A 19,491-nucleotide genomic window follows, 5' to 3' on the forward strand; every position below is an offset into this window, starting at 1 on the left:
CCATACAAAGAGTATTTGTTATGGTGTTGTGAGTGACTTCTCCTACCTGAAAAAATCCACCTTCTCCCTAGTCTAGTTTGATGAATGAACTTACTGTGCAAACTTGAGATGGGAGTAAATGGGTTGAATGTATCTTTGTGTTAAATATGTTTGTCCCCTGATTAGTTTCGTTATCTCCATGATTACCTTGAAGTGTTGCAGATTTCGTTATGACTACCTTGTTTTGGAGCCAAGCAGGAAATTTAGAGTTGTTACTTAAGTTCAAATGTGTTTGGGAGTTTTCTTCTCAAGATTAAGATCCTATTGTAAAAATGTTATTGTTAAATGTATTGTTGAAATGATTATGATCTCAGGTTTTCTTCCCTAGTTCTTTCTTGAGGGAGTCCTTGAATCAGATGAAAGAAAAAAAATGGGGTACCTTCCTCTCATATGATCTTTCTTGTAATTTGATTTATATGCACATGTTAATGGAAAATGAATGCAATAATGTTCTACCCTTTTTGTGACATTCTTAAAGTTCAAAATCATATTTATGGATCAAATCGTAAATTAGACAAATTAATAATGTATAAAGTTATGTAATTCAATACCAAATTACGTTAAGAAATTTGATGTTACGATTGGTACTCCATTGATATTTTCATGATTATTAGAAAGAAAAACATTCCTACGATATTGTATCAAGCATTACATTTAAACCTATGATAGAATTGACTTAAAAAAAAAAAATCCCCTTGGTTAAATAGATATATATTGCACAATCTAATACTTAGGGGAAAAAATCCTCTTTGGCTAATTTAATAAATTTTGAAAATCTATACTAAGACAAAAAAAAATGGATTTGTAAAAAAAAAATTAACCTCCCTAGAGCAAAAAACTCTCTGGAACTTGTATGGGAAAAATAAATAATTCCCTAATGATGATAGAGAATATTCTTTGTTTGATATCCTATTTAAAATCCTTTATTTCATTTATTTAATATCAAAAAAATTAAATAAACAATAAAAAAATTACATAAAAATATAATTCCAAAATATCCTACCAATAAAACTTTTGAAATAACTACCCTTCCCCCCTGAAAAAAATCTCATCTCACCTCACGTGACATGACAAGAGGGAATAGTTGTTTTGAATTCACATTAAACAAGTGCCACATAGTGGCATGTACTTGGTGTAAAATAATTGTAATAGAAATAGTTGTTAAATATTGTAGTAATTAATTAGAGGAATAATAATAATTTTTCCATTATATAATATATAATTTTAATATTATAAAATGGATTATAAAAGAATAAATTATAAAATAATATTTTATTTTAAATTTAATTTGAATTGAGTTGTGATTTTTTTGTAAAATAAAATTAAAATTATAAATGAATTTAAGAAATAGATTATATTCATTAAATTGTAAAATTGAAATAGAGAAATAAAACTTAAAAATATAATAGAATTTGTGTCATTGAGAAGAATTAAATATCTTGAAATTAAAATAAAGCCCATATTAATTGAAACATTGATGAAAAAATTAGATAAATAGTTTGTAAAATATTTAAATTTGATCTTAAGATTATAATCCTAAAATCTTGCCAAAAAAAATGAATAAGGAGTATGACTCTGAAAAAAGGGGTCTTATAAGACCAAATTGATTAAGCCAATCATAATTCAAATAAGTCATTTATATAATACTTCTAATTAATAAATATTTATAGAAACTTTAGAAATATGTAAATAAGAAACACATGTTTATCTATGATTGATCGAGAAGTGCAAAACTATTGATTAATTGAGTTGAACTGAATGCAATAGTACATTGCCTATGACAAGTACAATAAAGTTTGTTATTCTTTTTCTTTCCCTATCTTCAAAACGTGCATGGGATAGGCGGCCAAGTACTAAGCCATGATTTACCTTTTTACAAAGTCAATGAAATAAATTTAAAAAAACCTCTTTTTCCATCTCTTGCAATGTTTTTTCAGACCCACCTTTTTGGGTCAGCATTTAACGTGGGTAGCATGGGGGCAGGTAGTTAGGCGTGGAGTTTATTGTGGGGTAGATGATAAAGGTTAGATTAGTTCATGTTAGGTGTTAGTAAAAGTTAAATTGTTTTATAATATTATATTTTTAAAAAAGTTTTAGTTAGAGTTAGAATAGGTTAGAATGTAATGATTTTAGAAATTAGATAGTGTGTTTTTTGTTGTTATTTAAAATATTTTAGTAAAACTTAAAGTTAGTTGCATATTATGTAATAGATTTTATTTAGTATTAGTTAAATTTAGTTAGTGAGCTAATAATTAACTTTTAATTTGTTTAAGTAATTAAAGTTAGATAGCTTTATTATTTTATCTATTTTTTTAAAAATTAGTAAGTTAAAGAAAGTTGTTAAATATTAATGTTAGAATTATTTGTTTTATTTATTTTTATTATGTTAAAATTTCAAGATAAGTTGTATTTTAAATGTGAATATTAGTGTAGTTGGTTATTATGTTGAAATTTTAATATTTTGATTAATTAGATTTAATTTTTTTTAAAATGGTCACTAGAGTGATTTGGTTATGTTGATATTGTTTTAAATTAGTTTAGTTTTAAACTTATGTTTTACTAGTAGCTATAGTATAATACTGAGTTTCATATGGATTATTTGAAAAGTAATTAAAAATAATATATTGTTTTAGATCAATTTAAGTTAATTAAAATATATATATTCTTTTTCCATAATAGATTTAATTATTATTAACATAGTGAAATCTAAGGCTGATTTTAAGGGGATGAGTTAGTATGCTTAAATTCCAAATTATTCATAAGTCTAATGATTGGGTCTTTAAATTAATCGTATTTGGGTTGTTTAATATAAATAATTGATTAATAACAAAAGTTCAATTTAACAACCTATTCCTACACATTGATTATAAATTGAGTTGCAGTATTAAGGTAATGTGTAGCGGGAAACATATGTTCTGCAGTGTAACATACCATAGTTTAACTTGTGAATTCGACCTATCATATTATATCAAACTTAATGTGACTTATGTATGTCTTTTAGTCAACCAATTTTAACATAGCAATTTAATTAATCTTTTTAAAAAAAAATTACGTGTATTTTTGTCTTGTATTTTGGGCACGACATCCTTAAATAAATGAACTGGCTTCATCTACATGCAAGCATAAAACTACGTGCTAGGGTTTGGATCTAAGGATTTGGATCCTTGCATTGAAAATTAAAAGATCATACACGAACATCAATACATATTATAATTGACATAATAATTATTCATGGAGGTGGAAACCACAAATATGTGGGGTTGACTAAGGAAGCCCCTACATAGCCATCTAAAAAACTAACATTTAGATATCAATAGATATTGAAATAAATAATTAGTCACATTTCAAAATACTATTTTCATCATTTATCAAAACTTCTAAATCTAAATCAACATCACACTCATTCTTGTAAGGTCAACCAGGTCACCCTTGACACACAAGGTTGACCACATCAGCCTTGATCATTTAGTTTGGCCCTAATAAATCACTGAACAATTTGTGAGTTTTGTCTATCTCATAGTTTTATGCATAGGTCCAACTCTGTTCATCCCTGGAAGTAACACATCACATGGAAATTGAGATTTAATTTTCTAAAATAAGTTTCTTTATTTCTCTTGGTCATTTTTTATATCTCATATATTAAGCACTATCACATTTCTCTACTTTACATTGCATATCTTATATAAATGTAAAAATAATTAACTAGGATATCAAGGGAACTGTGTATTCTTTTACTCACCTTCATAATTTTTAGATCTTGGTTTGTGTCAATGCTCATTTATCACCTTGATTGCATTATCCTACTAAGGTTTAACATCTTTTAGGGTTGATTTGAAAGAATATCTTCACTTCAAGTCAATCTATTTGAGGTGTGCATGGTTATACAATGAACTTAGGGATAGTTTCTTTGATTCACATTTCTCCCTGCACATTTTTGGTGAAGCCAACCTATGAAATTTCCACTTTTGATCTTGGTTTTTTTTTTTTGAAAAAAGAGGGGTCAAAACTTTCTTGAAAAAGAGAGCAAAGTAGTACAAAACAGAATAGGGCCTAAACCCCAGGAGACACTAGAAACCACAGAAAAATTGAAGAAGCAAAATCAACTCTCCCTGATTCCACCTACATCCTCTGTCAACGTCCTCTCCAAGTCTTGATGTAACTCACCTGGTAGCTGTTCCCACTCATCAATTCACCAACCATCTATATTTCCAGATGCCCATTTTGCCAAACTATCAGTAGCCCTATTCCACTCCCTTGGAATATGGGTATAAGACACTGAATCCATCATAGAACTAACCTATAAAATCTATTGCACTATCAAAGACAACTCCCAGCTAACATCTGAACACTTTCTCTCAAGGAGAAGATTCATAATAACCTGAGAGTCAGATTCACAAATCACCTTATGCCACCCAAGAGCATATGCCCTCTGCAAAAACATAAAGAATAACCAACCCTTCCATCCTATTAATAGTTTGCATCCCTTTATTGACTGAGAAAATAAAAACCACCTTTCCAGAAGAGTCCCTACTAATCCCACCTATACCAGTAGGCCCTGGATTTCCCCTAGACGAACCATCAGTATTAACTTTTAAAATGCCAGCCGGAGGGGTCATCCATTTCCCTATCCTTTGGACTTTATGTTTCGCCCTTCTACCTCTCCTAGCATAGGCAGAGTCTAGAGAAATTTCTTGTATTCCAAACCTGTCAACCATTACAGCATCATCCCTCTCAAGAGGCATCACCACCTCACTCTTAGCTAAGACAGTGTCCTGAATCATTCCCAAAATTCTAATCCAAACCTGCTGAATCCCCAAAGCTTCTCCCCAGAATATTCTTAGATTTCGTTCCAGCCAGACTTGCCATAGCAAAAAGGTAGGTCTAGCATACCAGACATCCTGCAAGAAGGGAGCCAAGGATGGTGGCCTCCCCAGTCTTAACCAAAAATTTGCCAGAGAGGAAGTGTGAGTGCACGGGCATTTCCAAACATCCCACTAGAAATGCCATAACTGTAGAGTGAAAGAGCAATGGAAGAACAAATGCACAAAGTCTTTCTCCTCACTACTACAAAGGATACATCTCGATGGGCCAAAAAAACCCCTCTTTTGAATATTGTCCCAAGTCAGGCACCTGTTCCAAACCAAGGTCCAAGTAAAGCAGTTACATTTTGGCCAAGAAAACTGACTCCAAACTTTCTTCCACCATTGAACCTCCCCTCCCACCAGTTGTTGGGAGAGCAACTCCTGATAACCAGAGGAAATAGTATAAATGCCCTTGGGATTAGGGGACTAGGCCAACACATCATCACCCCTAAGGGCATTACAGTTCTGCCCTAAAAGAATGAACTGGAGCTTAGCCCACTCCACTTCTGAACCAAAAATAGGCCATTCCTCCGGATTCTTCCACCTTGCCTCCACTAGCTGACCTTGAGGGGAAAAGGATTTAAAGTCGCACACTCTTGACCATACAGCATCATAGAAACTCTGGGCCAACATGTGCAAATGAGGATACTGAACAACCAGGGGAGGATACCCATCCCAAGCATCATGCTAGAACTGAGCCTCTGAGCCACTTTTGCAGATCCAATGTAAGCCACCCTTACTGAGTGCAACCCCTTTCTTGAGAGTACTCCAAATCACAGAGCCCTTCTCGCACAAGCTATACTGAGGGATATCAATATGGGGGATCCTTGGAAGGTACTTTAGAAACAAAATTCTAGCCCAAACCTGATCCTTTTCCACACACCAACGCCAATACAATTTGGCAGCCAAAGCAGTACCAGTTAGCACTGATTGCCGTAAACCAAGACCACCAAACTATTTTGGGCTACAAACAACCTCCCATTTGACAAGACTCCACTTGGTAGAAGATAGATTACTAGCCCATAAAAATTGTCTTGCTAAGAAGTCTAGTTCCCTAACAAAGCTCAACGGCACCACCTGAACCATACTCCTATAGAGAGGAAGAGCTTGAACCACAGATTGAATCAGTTGGACCCGACCAGCAAAGGATAGCCAATAGTGGGTCCAATGAGTAACTTTGGCCCGAAACTTGTCAAGAATGACCTGCCATGATTCCTTAGACTGCCTACCCCCAAAGATAGGAATGGTGAGGTAGAACACAGGAAGACTTCCAATTTGGAATCTGAGAATACGAGCGATTCTCCTCTAAATAGAAGGTGGAGTATTAAGAAAAAAATGGAAGATTTGTCCTCATTAATCAACTGACTTGAAGCAGCAAGATAAACATCCAACACTTTGCATATATTAGAAGCCTCCTGAATAGTAGCCATGCCCATCAAAGCTGTATCATCCACAAACTGTAGGTGAGATTGCACAAGAAGACCTCCTCCCCATTGCCAGCCCTAAATAAAGCCCCCTTCACCATTATTTTTTATCAACTGCCCCAGACCTTTTGCCAAAAGAAGAAACAAATAAGGAGATAGGGGATCGCCTTGCCGTAATCCCCGAGAAGCACCAAAGAGATTAGAGTGTTCCCCATTAATCAAGACTGAGAAAGAAGTCAAATTCACACAACTCATAACCCACCGAATCCATTCCTCCTCAAAACCAAAGGTACCCAAAACCCTTTGGAGAAATGACCAACGAACTCTGTCATATGCCTTAGCCATATCCAACTTAATGAACATAGCCTTGTCTTTAGAATTGGCCATAGAATGAATAGTCTCAGTCACCACAACCACCCCATCCAGGATTTGGCACCCCATCACAAAGCCACTCTGTTCTTCAGAAATTAACATTGGAAGCCACTTTTTTAACTTGTTAGCTATCAACTTAGATATGATTTTATAAATAACATTGCAAAGAGAGATAGGGTGAAATTGACTTAACCGGTCAGCCCCTTCCCCCTTGGGGATGAGAGCAAGGAAAGTAGAATTCAGAGCTTGAAGCATTTACTTGTTCCTCTAAGATTCTTAAACAACTGCCAGTAAATCTATGTTGATAATATCCCAAAATTCTTGGAAGAACTCAATCGAAAAGCCGTCTGAACCTGGAGCTTTTCCTTTTTTCATCTAGAAAATAGTCCCCTCTAATTCCTCCATAGAGATGGCACTCATAAGATGCTCTTTCATTTCCAAAGAGACTAAAGAAGGAATACAAGAGAGGACCTGGGCCTCTTCAATCGAGTCTCCCTGTGAAACCTCCCCAAATAAAGACTCAAAATATTGTACGGCTTCACTGAAAATATCTTGAGAAGAAGAGAGTGTCTCCCCCCTACCATTCACCAAGGTTGATATGGAGTTACCATGTTGTTTGGCCTTAACTGAATTCAAGAAGAAAGTAGTATTCTTATCACCCTCTTGAAGCCATTCAATTCGAGCTTTTTGTTTCCAATAGATTTCCTCTCTCAGTTCCCACTCCTCCAAATTTTTCAGAGCCCTAGCTTCCTCCTGCAACAAATATTCTGACACCTCACCTTCCCTTAACAACCTGGTAATATCATTCAACTCAGCCTGGGTTGCATATTTTTCTTGGAAAATATTACCAAAGCAATACCTGTTCCATCTTTTAAGCTGATATTTAACATATTGTAGGAGTTTAGCAAAAATATGCATAGTTTTACCAAAGGCAGGTCTACCATCCTTCCACCACTCAGCAACATAGCCGTATAGATCTAGGTCCCTTAACCACATAAGATAGAATTTAAAAGGTGGCTTCTGAGGCAACTGGTTGGAGGAGATAACTAACTTAATGGGCCAGTGATCCAATCCTCTCCAGTCTAATATCTCAGACTTGGATGACCACAATCCACCCACCCAAAAATAGGATACCATGAAATGATCTAATCTTTCAGCAATGCGATTGTCTCCTATTCTTCTATTATTCTAGGTGAATTGGCCATTATAAGGCTTGATATCTACAAGATTGAATGCCGAAATGTTATCCTGAAGAAGCTCAGAGGAGGGCTCAAGTCTTGGAATACCCCCCCATTTGTTAGAGAGATCTAAAATAGCATCAAAGTCTCTAGCAATAATCCATGGCAAATAAGGAAATAATCCACGAACAAAATGAATATTTTTCCCTTAAGGATCTTACCTTGGAGCTCAATAGGGGCATAGATGTTGGAGAGAAGAATAGACTCTCCCGACTCATAGCATAGAGAGACCAGGGAAATAGATGATCTAAAGGATATCCACCACATAGGTTGGATCTTTCATGGGTTCCAGGGGCATGCTACCCCCCGTGAAGATCCCTGAGTTCCAATGCACTGACATTGACCATTCTTCCATAATTTAGGAGCTATAATCATCATACTCTCAATAGAAACTTTGGTCTCCTGAAGAAAAAGAACATCAGGAGAATGAATTCTAACCAGTTCTCAAACAACTTTTTGTCTAGGGCCGCTGTTCAAGCCCCTTGCATTCCATGAAATAATGATCATTTTTGGGGAGCTGAGAAATGAGAATCCAAGGTCTTGACAGCTCCTGACTCCACCAAAATCTCCCCAATCATCTTAATCTTCTCTATGTCCTTCTTACGCCTACTTTTACCATTTTTCTCAAAGACCCCCTTCTTGCCATCCTTCTGAAGAATACCCAAGTGAGGAGAAGACTTGCCATGCTTATCCATATCTAAAACAACACTTTGTGCAGGAAGGGCAGCACCCACTGCTTCCTATCCCTGATCAGCATTTAACCCCAAAGTCACCTGAGCCCCTGCTTGCCCATCAGTGACCATAGGCATAGCAGGTTTAACCTGTGGAGCAGGAGGAGGGTTGGAAGAGACAATCTCTTGATCGGGCTCCGCAACCAATTGATCCATGCTACTAAATCCTGGAATAACTTCTTGCTACCCTAGTTCATCTAGGACTTCAAATCTATTAAAGGTATCCTCCTCTTGTCTCTCCATCAAAGTCCTCTTTTGACCTCTATTACGATTGCGAGCCTTGACTTGTACAAAGCCCTCAGCATCCTTTTCCTCTCTTGAATTTGGCTTCTTCCCTTTATTAGCACCAAGACTGTTATGAGAAGGGGGTGGAGGCTGTTGATCCACTGACTTGGCCTTCAGGAACCTACGTAACAAGTGGCCATATTCATGACAAAGTCAACACCGGAAGGGAAGAGTCTCATAATCGAGTTGCTGCACCCAAGAATGTGGTCTTGCACACATTTCAACTTCATCTGGTAGTGGTCTACTCAAATCAAGCTCCACACAAATTTGAGCAAAAGTCATAACCCTCTTACCAAGGGTTTGGGTTGAGGACCCTACCGATTTCCCCAACATCGAAGTGAGCATATGGAAAACATCCTCCCGACAACACTCTATTGGAAATCTGGGTAGTCGAACCCACACTGGGACCCGATTTGGAAGCTCCTTAGAGGGGTTAAATCTTGCATGCCATGACTTAACAAATAGCCCTACTTGGTTGTAAAAATAGGGCCCGCCCTCAAATACCCTATTACAATCTTCCATGCAAGTGAACGTAACCATGAAGAAGTTGTTTGCAAGCAACGTGACTTCCATTTCTCCCTCTGGCTCCCAAATTCTATGAGCCCAACATTCTAGAAATTGAAGGGACACTCTTAAACCCAAAAATTTACAGTACAACGAATGCTTTGAATAGTATTCCACATCCTCAGCAATCATCTCGTAAGGGATTACCAATTTAGGTCTTTCTTTGCATTGCTCCAAGCACCCGTTAATCTTTGTGATCCGAGAACTGCTGATGGATTTGATGCTGTAACTCTTGAGCTCTAAGAAAAAAGGGCATTATCAAACACCCTCACCCCTTGATTTGGCAGATGCGTGTCCTCCACATCATGCAAAATGATATCAGGTGTAACCCCTGACGGCTCACCCCTCGACATTCTTCCATTGGCCTGGAGTGATCACCGCAGGGGACCACTCACCAAGCATCACACAGACCACCAACCCCACTGCCTACAGACCTACTCAACAGCAGAGATCTACCTGCGAAAAAAATGTTTAAGACAAGACGCCTTCCCCCACGTAGGATGAAACACCTCCCCACTCTGGTGCACACATAGAAATCACTGAAAGGAGCTAGGGCATGGCTGCCCTAGCTCATCGACCACACGTAGACACCCAGTGCAGACATACTCCAATCGAAAGTCATTAAGATATTCCTTTGATCTTGGTATTAGATCTTACTTTATAATTATTTATTTTATGATATTAGATTTAATATTGTATTCCATAGTACATATTTCATGTATATTATTTTCTTATATGTTCTTATATTTCCTTATTACAAAAATACAAAAAAATCATTGTATTTTATGTAGCTTTCAAGATCTTTGACTTCTTTTATGAATGCTTTGTTAATAAATTTATGGATAGTACTCTAGATGGTGATCTTCCTTGTAAAGAAGATGGATGTGTTGGAGGCATTGTCTCATGATACACTTCCACACTTTTCTACCTCTTTTTTAACCAATATTTATGATAACTTGTGTGTATGGTTACCTCTTTTTGCTACTATTTGTTCTATTGATATATAGTGTGAAAAAACTTTGATGACTATTAAGAATAATCCTAATCTTACTGTTAAGGATAAACCTATAGACCCTTTGAACTATTTCATATATCTAGATTAAGTTTCTCATTCTTATTGCACTTAGAATAACCCTCAACCAACTATTCTAATTTCTTTACCAACTTCTCAACCCATGCTTCTTTAATCACCTCGATTACCAACTACTTATTTGAATGAGTATGATTTGGTGGAGGAATTACAAGCTAGTCCTGCTAGTATTTTTTCTTAGGATTTTCTTTAAACTTCACCTAAATATCATGAAGCTTTACAAAAGGCTTTATCTACTCTTTGAATTCCTTCACCTAATAGAGATACTAATAATTCCTTTTTATATTATATATATAAAGTTCCATTTATTCCTCCTATTGTTCACTAAAGATGATCTTCCTCCTCTAGAAGTGAGAATAGATGATTCTCTTATGGTAGCTATGTTTATTAATATGAACACCATACATCATACTTTAGTTGTTAATGGCTTGAGCTTGAATGTTTGTATCATGGATATGTTAAAAAAGCTATAAGAGTCGATCTATCAACTATTCAACTTGATTATGTACCTATTCATGGATTTGATAACATTTCAAAACACACTTTGGGGATTATTGCATTACCCTTTAAGGTTGGATCTATCATCTTGGATACTTTTATGCATATTATGTCTGGTCCTTTGAATTACAATCTTCTTTTAGGAAGACCTTAGTTTAATAATATCCATGTTATTCCTTATACTTTTTATAGGAAGGTGATTTTTTTTACAATAGTCTCATGTGTACACTTCATGTAGATAATCCACTCCACCCTTGTTTAAATGTAGAATATGTTAAAACTTATTCTACATAAGATTATAGAAAAACTAAAACTAAAGAACCCAAAAAGAATGAAAATCATTCTTCTCTTTCTAAAGATTATTGGGGTACTCTAGATTTTAATCCTACATTCATTGGAGAATACAAAATGTCTAATTTAAACTTTACAAAAAAAAAAAGATAAACCTAAAAAGAAATCGTCTCCTCTCTACTTTGAAGTGATTTGAGAAAGATGTTGTGCATGCTTCTACATCAAAAACTATGGAACCTATTAAGCTTGATTTATATGACATACAAACCTTTGGAGCACATTTAGCTCCTAAGGACATGGATGATTTTTATGGTCCTAGATATGCTTTAATAAAAAAAAAAAGATTTAATGGTAAAGGTTGTGAAAATTTTGATAAAGGAATAGGAGTTCCTTTGGATAGTGGATTTTGTGAACATATATTTGGATTGGGATCTAATGATGATAAAAAATATTCACAATTTCCTATAAATGATAATCACATTTGCAATGGACGTCTCAAACTAATTAACCAAGATCTTTTGGATTTTGACAATAAAAAAGGTAAAATGGATTTCTTTCCTAATGATGATGATTAAATGGATTTCCTAGGAGTTTATGAAAATTATGTAGGAGCATTTCGGGTTAATGAAAAATCTTGCATCAACCAAAGATATTGCTTTGTTTTTGTACTAGTTTGTTGTTCATGGTATAACTATTTCTACTTTTTGTTTTGAGTTGAGTGTGGTTGACATCATATTGAGCTTTTTTAATATCCTTATCCTATGAGTGCATAAGTTTATGTGTCATGCACTTTAAGCTATGGACCATTCTCTTCACTCATTGTTTCATGTGATTTTATCCAACGTGACATAATATTTCTTTTGGAAAAATTTTCTATTTTAACATAGAACCTTGCATTGTTAGGTGTTGAATCCTTGATTGTGTTTGGAGCTACCTTTAAGAGCACAGGAAGAATTTATGTCCATTGTTTGATTTTTTTGTTTACCCATCCAAGGTAGGACCTATATAATTATTGTATGCTTGACATATTGACTTGTGGTCTAGCTGGCTATATAGGAACTTGGATTTGATGCAGGAAGGAGCATGATGATGATGATTATATAAAGAGATAGAAAAAGTTTGAGATTACAAACTTTAAACTTTGGTGTTTTAAATTCATTGTTATGGATGCAACCTAGAAGGCCTTACAATGAGGCATGTTGGTTTCTTGTTGAAGGCATATTTTATCATTAGTAAATCTATGAATTCTATGATATCTTTTCTATAATTATTTTCTTTTTTATTTTATGTGCACTCTTAGCTATTAGGTGATTGCATCTAGTCTTTAATTGGCTTCCTTTTCCCAACTATCCTTTCAACAGATGGTATCAGAGCCAAATTTTATTTCCTTGTAAGTTGATATCATGGAGAACCTTAATTGGATTAGTTGTAGGGTGGAAAATCTAGAATCTAACGTATAACTTGTAGAAGGTTATGATCTTGCAAGAACTATTGTTAATATAGTTTGAGGTAGAGGGAATGCAGATAATTCTATAATGGATATATTGAGGAAGATTGCAACAAGACTTGAAGTTATCGAGATAACCCATAGAAGAGGTGTACATCTTCAAGATATTAGTGATGATGAAGAAGTAGTACCTAATCCTAATCTTAAACCTAAGGTAGAATAAGATGAGGAAAGGCTTCTAAGAGTTTTATCTAGGGCTAGCTCTAGAGCTCCTATTGAAGTTTCTTGTTATGATGGAAGACTTGAAATTAATAGTGGATTGGATTGGATATATGAGATGGATGAGTACTATGAGTATGAGAGTGCCCCTAATAATTAAAAATCTCAAGATAGAAATCACTAAGTTGAAAGGTCATGTTTTAATTTGGTGGGATTATTTGTAGATTAAAAGGTAGAAAATAGGAAATGAAAAGATCAGTACAGGGGAAAAGATGATTGCCAAGATGAAGACAAATTTTTTTCTTGTATATTACTATGTTAATCTATTGAGGAGAATGCAAAATATGAGATAAAAAAACATAACTATGAAAGAATGTAGTGAGGAATAATACAAGTTATATATTAGATCTAGACATGTAGATGATGAATTTGAGAAGGTGGCTAAATAATTTAATGGCTTGAGGAAATCAATTCAAGATGAGACTAGATATGTTAAGATGGATAGTGTGGAAGAAGAATATCAATATTCTTTGAAGGTTGAAGAAAGATTGACAAAGAAACTTGATCAAAGACAAAGAGGAAGAGGTGGCAGATTTAAAAGAAGTAGAGGTAAAACCTATAGAGAAAGTAGTAGATCTAACAATGCAATGTATGATAAGGGGAAGGCCAAATGGAAAGAAGAATGTACTGGTACAAGATGTAACTATACTAGAGGTATCTATATTGGTTACTCCGCGAACAATAGTTGTGGTAAGAGAGAAGAAAGGTTTTGGTTTAAGTGCACTTATTTCAAGTGCGAGTAAGAAGGACATACAAACTTTAAATTATTTATTTTGGAAAAATATTGGAGATAGTAGCAAAAATACTTTGGCTTGTGAAGAAGATTTTGAATCTCTTAATGAACCTGAGCATGATGAGAACTTAATGTTATGAAGAATCTTGTGGAATGAGGGTATTGGTGAAGCAAATATTTTGAGAAAGATTTTGTTCAAGACTAAGTGTAAGATCATTGGAAAATATTGCAAAGTAGTAATTAATAGTGGGAATTTAGGTAACTATGAATCAAAGGAGTTGGTTAATAAGTTGCAGTTGTAGATATTGAGACATCCTAAGCTTTATCATGTTTCTTAGATCTAGAAGGAGCATAAGTTACTAGTTAGTGAGAAATGCCTTGTTAAATTCAAGATTGGAAATGTAATGCTCCACTAAGTTTGCTAAACATTTTTTTTGAAAGATTAAAATAATAAAAGATAACAAAGCAGAAGTAATAACTCACATATATACATAAATAAGCAATACATTAACAGTTACATCTCTTAAGGGTTCCATGACGTTGAATCACATACATAAGTTTTATTAAGATTAAATTAGATACATAACAAAGTCTACATCATAGAATAACCATAAGTACAAAATAAAATAATATAATATACAAGTACATAAGATGTCACATGGCATTACCCAAAATGAAAAATCATTCTTTGTACAAGTCACATGTATGAAATGCTAAAAGCATATACATAATGATAAGATACAACGTCTCATAGGATCCCAAATAATCAAAGTACAATAAATAAAAATATGACCATAGAACATAATCACAAGATCAAAAGAATAGAACAACTGCACAAAAATATCCAACATTCATGTCTAGCTGTCAGATCTCAATGGTATAAGAAACACTATCATGTGACCTCATGGAACCTAACTAGCACACTCCCACTGTGTTGAGGAGATAATCTAAAGTCCATGATGGATAACAATCCAAAACTCATAATAAGAATCTAGGTCAAGGAATCCCAATAGCAATCTATCTCAAAGGTGTACCTAGTACACCAGTAACATCTAATCTTAGAGGCTTGGGAAGTGGTTATTTTTGTGATACTTACATCTAGTATGAAAACTCAAGTTTCAACATTGGAAACTCTAGGCATATTGTGTGCCATCAGTTAAAAAATAGTTAAATTTGCAACAAAATTAAACAACAAAACCTATCAACCAAAATTATAAACAAAAAAATTGGAAACAATAGAACTGTGAAAATAAAACTTGGATTCATAACACTTGGTGTTTCAAATGTTATTTTGTGATTGTATATTTCATTTTTTGTTAACTTAGTAGCAATAATCGGCTTCTAGAAGTAAGCCTAAGTCTGGGGGGGGGGGGGGGGGATGTAGTGCCTACCCCTAGTTTTTAAAAAAAATTTATAAATAAATATATTGCCAAATTCTTTTAGGCTAGTTTTCATGGTTATGTGTTATGATTTAGTGATACTTGGTTACATATTTGATTGATGTTATTTCATACTTATTTAATATATTTGATGAGCTACTTGATACTCAATTATTTCACATGTTCATGGTTATTCTTTCAATGATAATGCATTGTATGTTGCATATAGTGATTTGAGTTGCTTTTGAAATTATAATTATATGAGTGATTTATATGTGTTTTTATGGTTACTTACCCTATACTTGCATGTGTATGGTGTACATTTATGTTTGGCATTTCTAGTGTGGTTGAGGAGGCAGTCATAGTCACCTACTAGTTAGGACCTACACGATGTACCACTACCTGCCATTGCATGTTTAGTTTATATTTATATGCATATGTATATTTTTGGCTTTTATGCATATTGCAGGTACCGATCATTGACTTCCCTGAATTGCCAGGATGAGCATGCCCTATTGTAGTATCTCAATGGTAAAGATGGGAGATAGTTCTTGAGTTCAAATCCTAAATATGAGGCAATTGTCCTAGAATATAGGATAAGTATATTTGAGATATGTACCCTTCTGAATTCGTTAAGTGACATAAATTCAAGATTTTGACCCTTGAGTTTGAATTTGTACTTTGTCTTTTAAATGAGATTTATTATTAAGTTTGTGGGTCTACTGTGATTTTTAGTTATAATTAAATCAAATAAAGATATTATGAAATGATTTAGTTTAACAAAACATTTATAAAGAAAAATAAAATTTTAATTATATTTAATTAATTAAGTAGAGGAAATAAATTTAAAGTCCAAATTTGGTGTAATTATATTTATTTAATTTAATAATGATTAATTTAGAAGTTTCATTTTAATAATGAACAATAAATATTATTATTAGTTAAATTAATAAATATACTTTCTAAATACATCTTATTATTTAATAAAAAGAAAATGAGAATAATTTAAATAAACTTTATTTTAATTAAAACACAAAAGTATGCACAAATAATTAAATATATTAAAATAATAAAAGAGAAGACTTTTGCATGTTCATAAAATTGAAACCCTAGGTTATTAAAAGATTTGAGCTCATTCCTAGACAAATAGGTCTTGGGGAGAAAAATTTTACTTGGAGCAAAAGAATTATTGAATGTTTCAAAGGGTTTGGATGTGCATGCATTCACAGGTTGTCTCAGATTTTAACTGTTGTTTTGAGGTAGGTTTTGAAACCCCATTTTTGAATTTTATTGAAAGATTTGTCTACTCTATGTCTTATTGGGTGCTTGCATAATGCTTATTAATTTATTATATTAATTTATGGATAAATTATGGGTAGATTGATTGGCGATGGCTAGGCTCTGCATCCTGAGCTAGGGCATTTGTGCCCTAGCTCCATTTTCTCTTTGATCTTCTGGGCACTGCTTTGGTGGATGTTTGGAGGTTGTGGGGTTGAGAGTTGGGTCAACTCATTCTTTTACACTTGGAATCTGACTGAGCTATGAGAGTGTGAGATTTTGGAGGGTGCACGAGGTGCGGCCTGCTCTAGGTGCAATATCGGTTGCTACGTATAGGAGGTGAGAGATTTTTGCTATTGGTGGCCTATGTGTCTTCTTTGTATGGTCTTCTCTGTTGTGTGGAGAAGGAGGATGGCTAGTGAGGGTTTGGTGGGTCCTGATTTAGGGTGAGGGGAGGATTTCCTCTTCTTCTCCTTGGTGATTGCTTATTGTCCTGGCATAATGGCAGAGTCTAAGGATGAGACATGTCGGTGAGGAACACTCACTTGGACTTTTGGGTAGCGATAGGCTCAAAATCTTTGAATCAAGGGATGAAAACCTTTGATAATATTTTATTTGCACCAAACTCTGGGAATGCTGATTTGGAGCCATCTAATGGCTTAAGGATTATGAAGACTAATGGATGTCTCGAGAGGTACAACGAGAGGCCAAAACTAGTTATCCCAGTTGCGATGATTGTTGAAGATGTTGAGTATTTTTTGCATCACTCCTTATACTATAAGTTTTTAGGGATGAGGGTGTCCTTGCAATTTTTGGAGGTTTAGGCTCAAAGGACTTGGGAGATGGAGGGGGAAATGGAGATTATGTTACTGGCAAACAATTATTTCATGGTTACCTTTAACTGTACTACTATTTATCAAGCCATGACATGCTAGATTTAACCCTATAGAGGAGCTTCCAAATCGTGTCCCAGTATGGGTTTGTTTACCACGATTCCTGGTGGAATGCTGTCGAGAGGATGTATTGCATCTTTTGGCCTCTGTGCTTGGTAACCCTATAGGGACGTCATTGCAAACCTTGGGCAAAAAGATAATGAATTTTGCATGCATTTGTGTTGAAATTGATCTAAGGAGGCCTTTACCAGATGCAATAGAGATGTGTATGGGTTCTTATTCTTGGGTGCAACAATTGGACTATGAAACCCTTCCTTTCTAATGTCGGCTCTACCAAGAATATGGCTATTTATAGTAGAAATGGACAAGGTACAAGTCTAGGGAGTCCCAACCTTCACAACCCATGAATAACCTTCTTGTATCAGATAAGGGAAAAATTATTTCTCCAGAGGAGGCAAGAGCTTCTGATGGTTTTGTACCATTCAAGTCTCAAAATCAGAATAGGGGTCAAAAGAGGCCTTTTAATGAAAAGCATGATGATGGTACATTCAACAAGTTTGAGGTTTTGGATGAGCTTAGCCAATAGGAGGTAAACCTAGGTTTGATCAACTTGGATCAAGGGCTTGTGGACTTAGTCTAGGAGGATCCTATTCTTGATGCTTCTATGGACCTGCAAGGGAATGCTTGTCAGCACTTGTAAATAGATCAGCAAAGAGGAGTTCCTAAGATATAAGAACCCTTGGCCACTACTACAACAACAAGAGTGGATTATTCATCTATGCAAGGGGAAAAATGGTTCAAACTTGACCACAAAGCCTAAGCCTTCACCTAAATTGGGCATTTTGCAAAGAGACATTAAGAAGGGTGGGATAGAGAAATTTGGTAAACCTGGCAGAAAAAAGGATATGGAAAAGATTAAACTAGCTGGTGAGAATTTGGTAGAGTCAGGGGTAGTTATGCCTTTGGATTCTATTTATTCAAGCCCCTTGAAATGATTTTCCTATCATGGAATGTAAGGGGCTCGAACATCAACCCTAGACAAAAAGTGGTTCAGGAGTTAATCAAAAGGCAAGGTCCTGATGTCATATTTTTACAGGAAACTAAGTTATCTATTGAGAGTATGGAAGGTTTGATGCCTTAGTTGTGGAGAAATGGAGAGAGCTAGTGCATTGGAGCTCATGGCACTTCTAGGGCTTTGGCTTGTTTATGGAATCCTCGAAGAGTCTAGCCTCTTTGGTGGATTTCCTCTAAGTCCTACATGTCTATGATTGCTACTAGCCTTGAGATAGGGGAAGTCATATTATTTTCCAATATTTGTGCTCCTACTGATTTCTAGGGTAAAAAAGGTTTGTGGTTTCACATTAGATTGGTTTGTAGTATGATGCCTTTCCATCCTTGGATTTTGGATGGAGAATTCAATGCTATTTGTGAGTTGGCTAAGAAGCGAGGTGGTACTAGAAGGTTGGAGCCCTCTATAGTGTTGTTTAGAGACAATATCAATACCTTGAATCTTGTTGATATCAAACCAAACAATAGACGGTTTACTTGGAACAACTGTTGGGTTGGTGAGGCTTGTATTGCAGAAAGGTTAGTTTGGTTTTGGTTTCATGTTATTGGGTTGCAGGGATGTGGTCATCTTGCTCTAAGATCTTGGATTGGAGATGTTTGGACCATTTGCCTATAAAGTTGATTATGGAGTCAACTTGTGTGCTTCGTAAGCCTTCTTTTAAGTTCCAACTCATGTGGTTATAGGACCCATCATTGAAGGATTTGGTTTCTGATTGGTTGAGGAAGGGGAGACCTACATACGACACATCAATGTATGTCTTTGCTAAACTACTTCAATATGTTAAGTTTAAGCTCAAATAGTAGAATTGTCTATATTTTGGGAATATCTTCTAGGAAAAGGTGTTGGCCCAGGTAGATCTAGATGACATTATAAGGAGAATAAGGCAAGAGGGGCTCATAGCTGATTTACTTCAGGATGAGGCTTAGGCTGTGAAAATGTTGGAAGAATGGGAATTGTGGGAGGAATTGTACTGAAAAAAAAAGGCTCGGATTGAGTGGCTCCAGAAAGGGGACAAAAAC

This window comes from Cupressus sempervirens, chromosome 10 (genome assembly GCF_028749045.1).
Source record: "Cupressus sempervirens isolate cs-2001-9-10 chromosome 10, ASM2874904v1, whole genome shotgun sequence".
Lineage (NCBI taxonomy): Eukaryota > Viridiplantae > Streptophyta > Pinopsida > Cupressales > Cupressaceae > Cupressus > Cupressus sempervirens.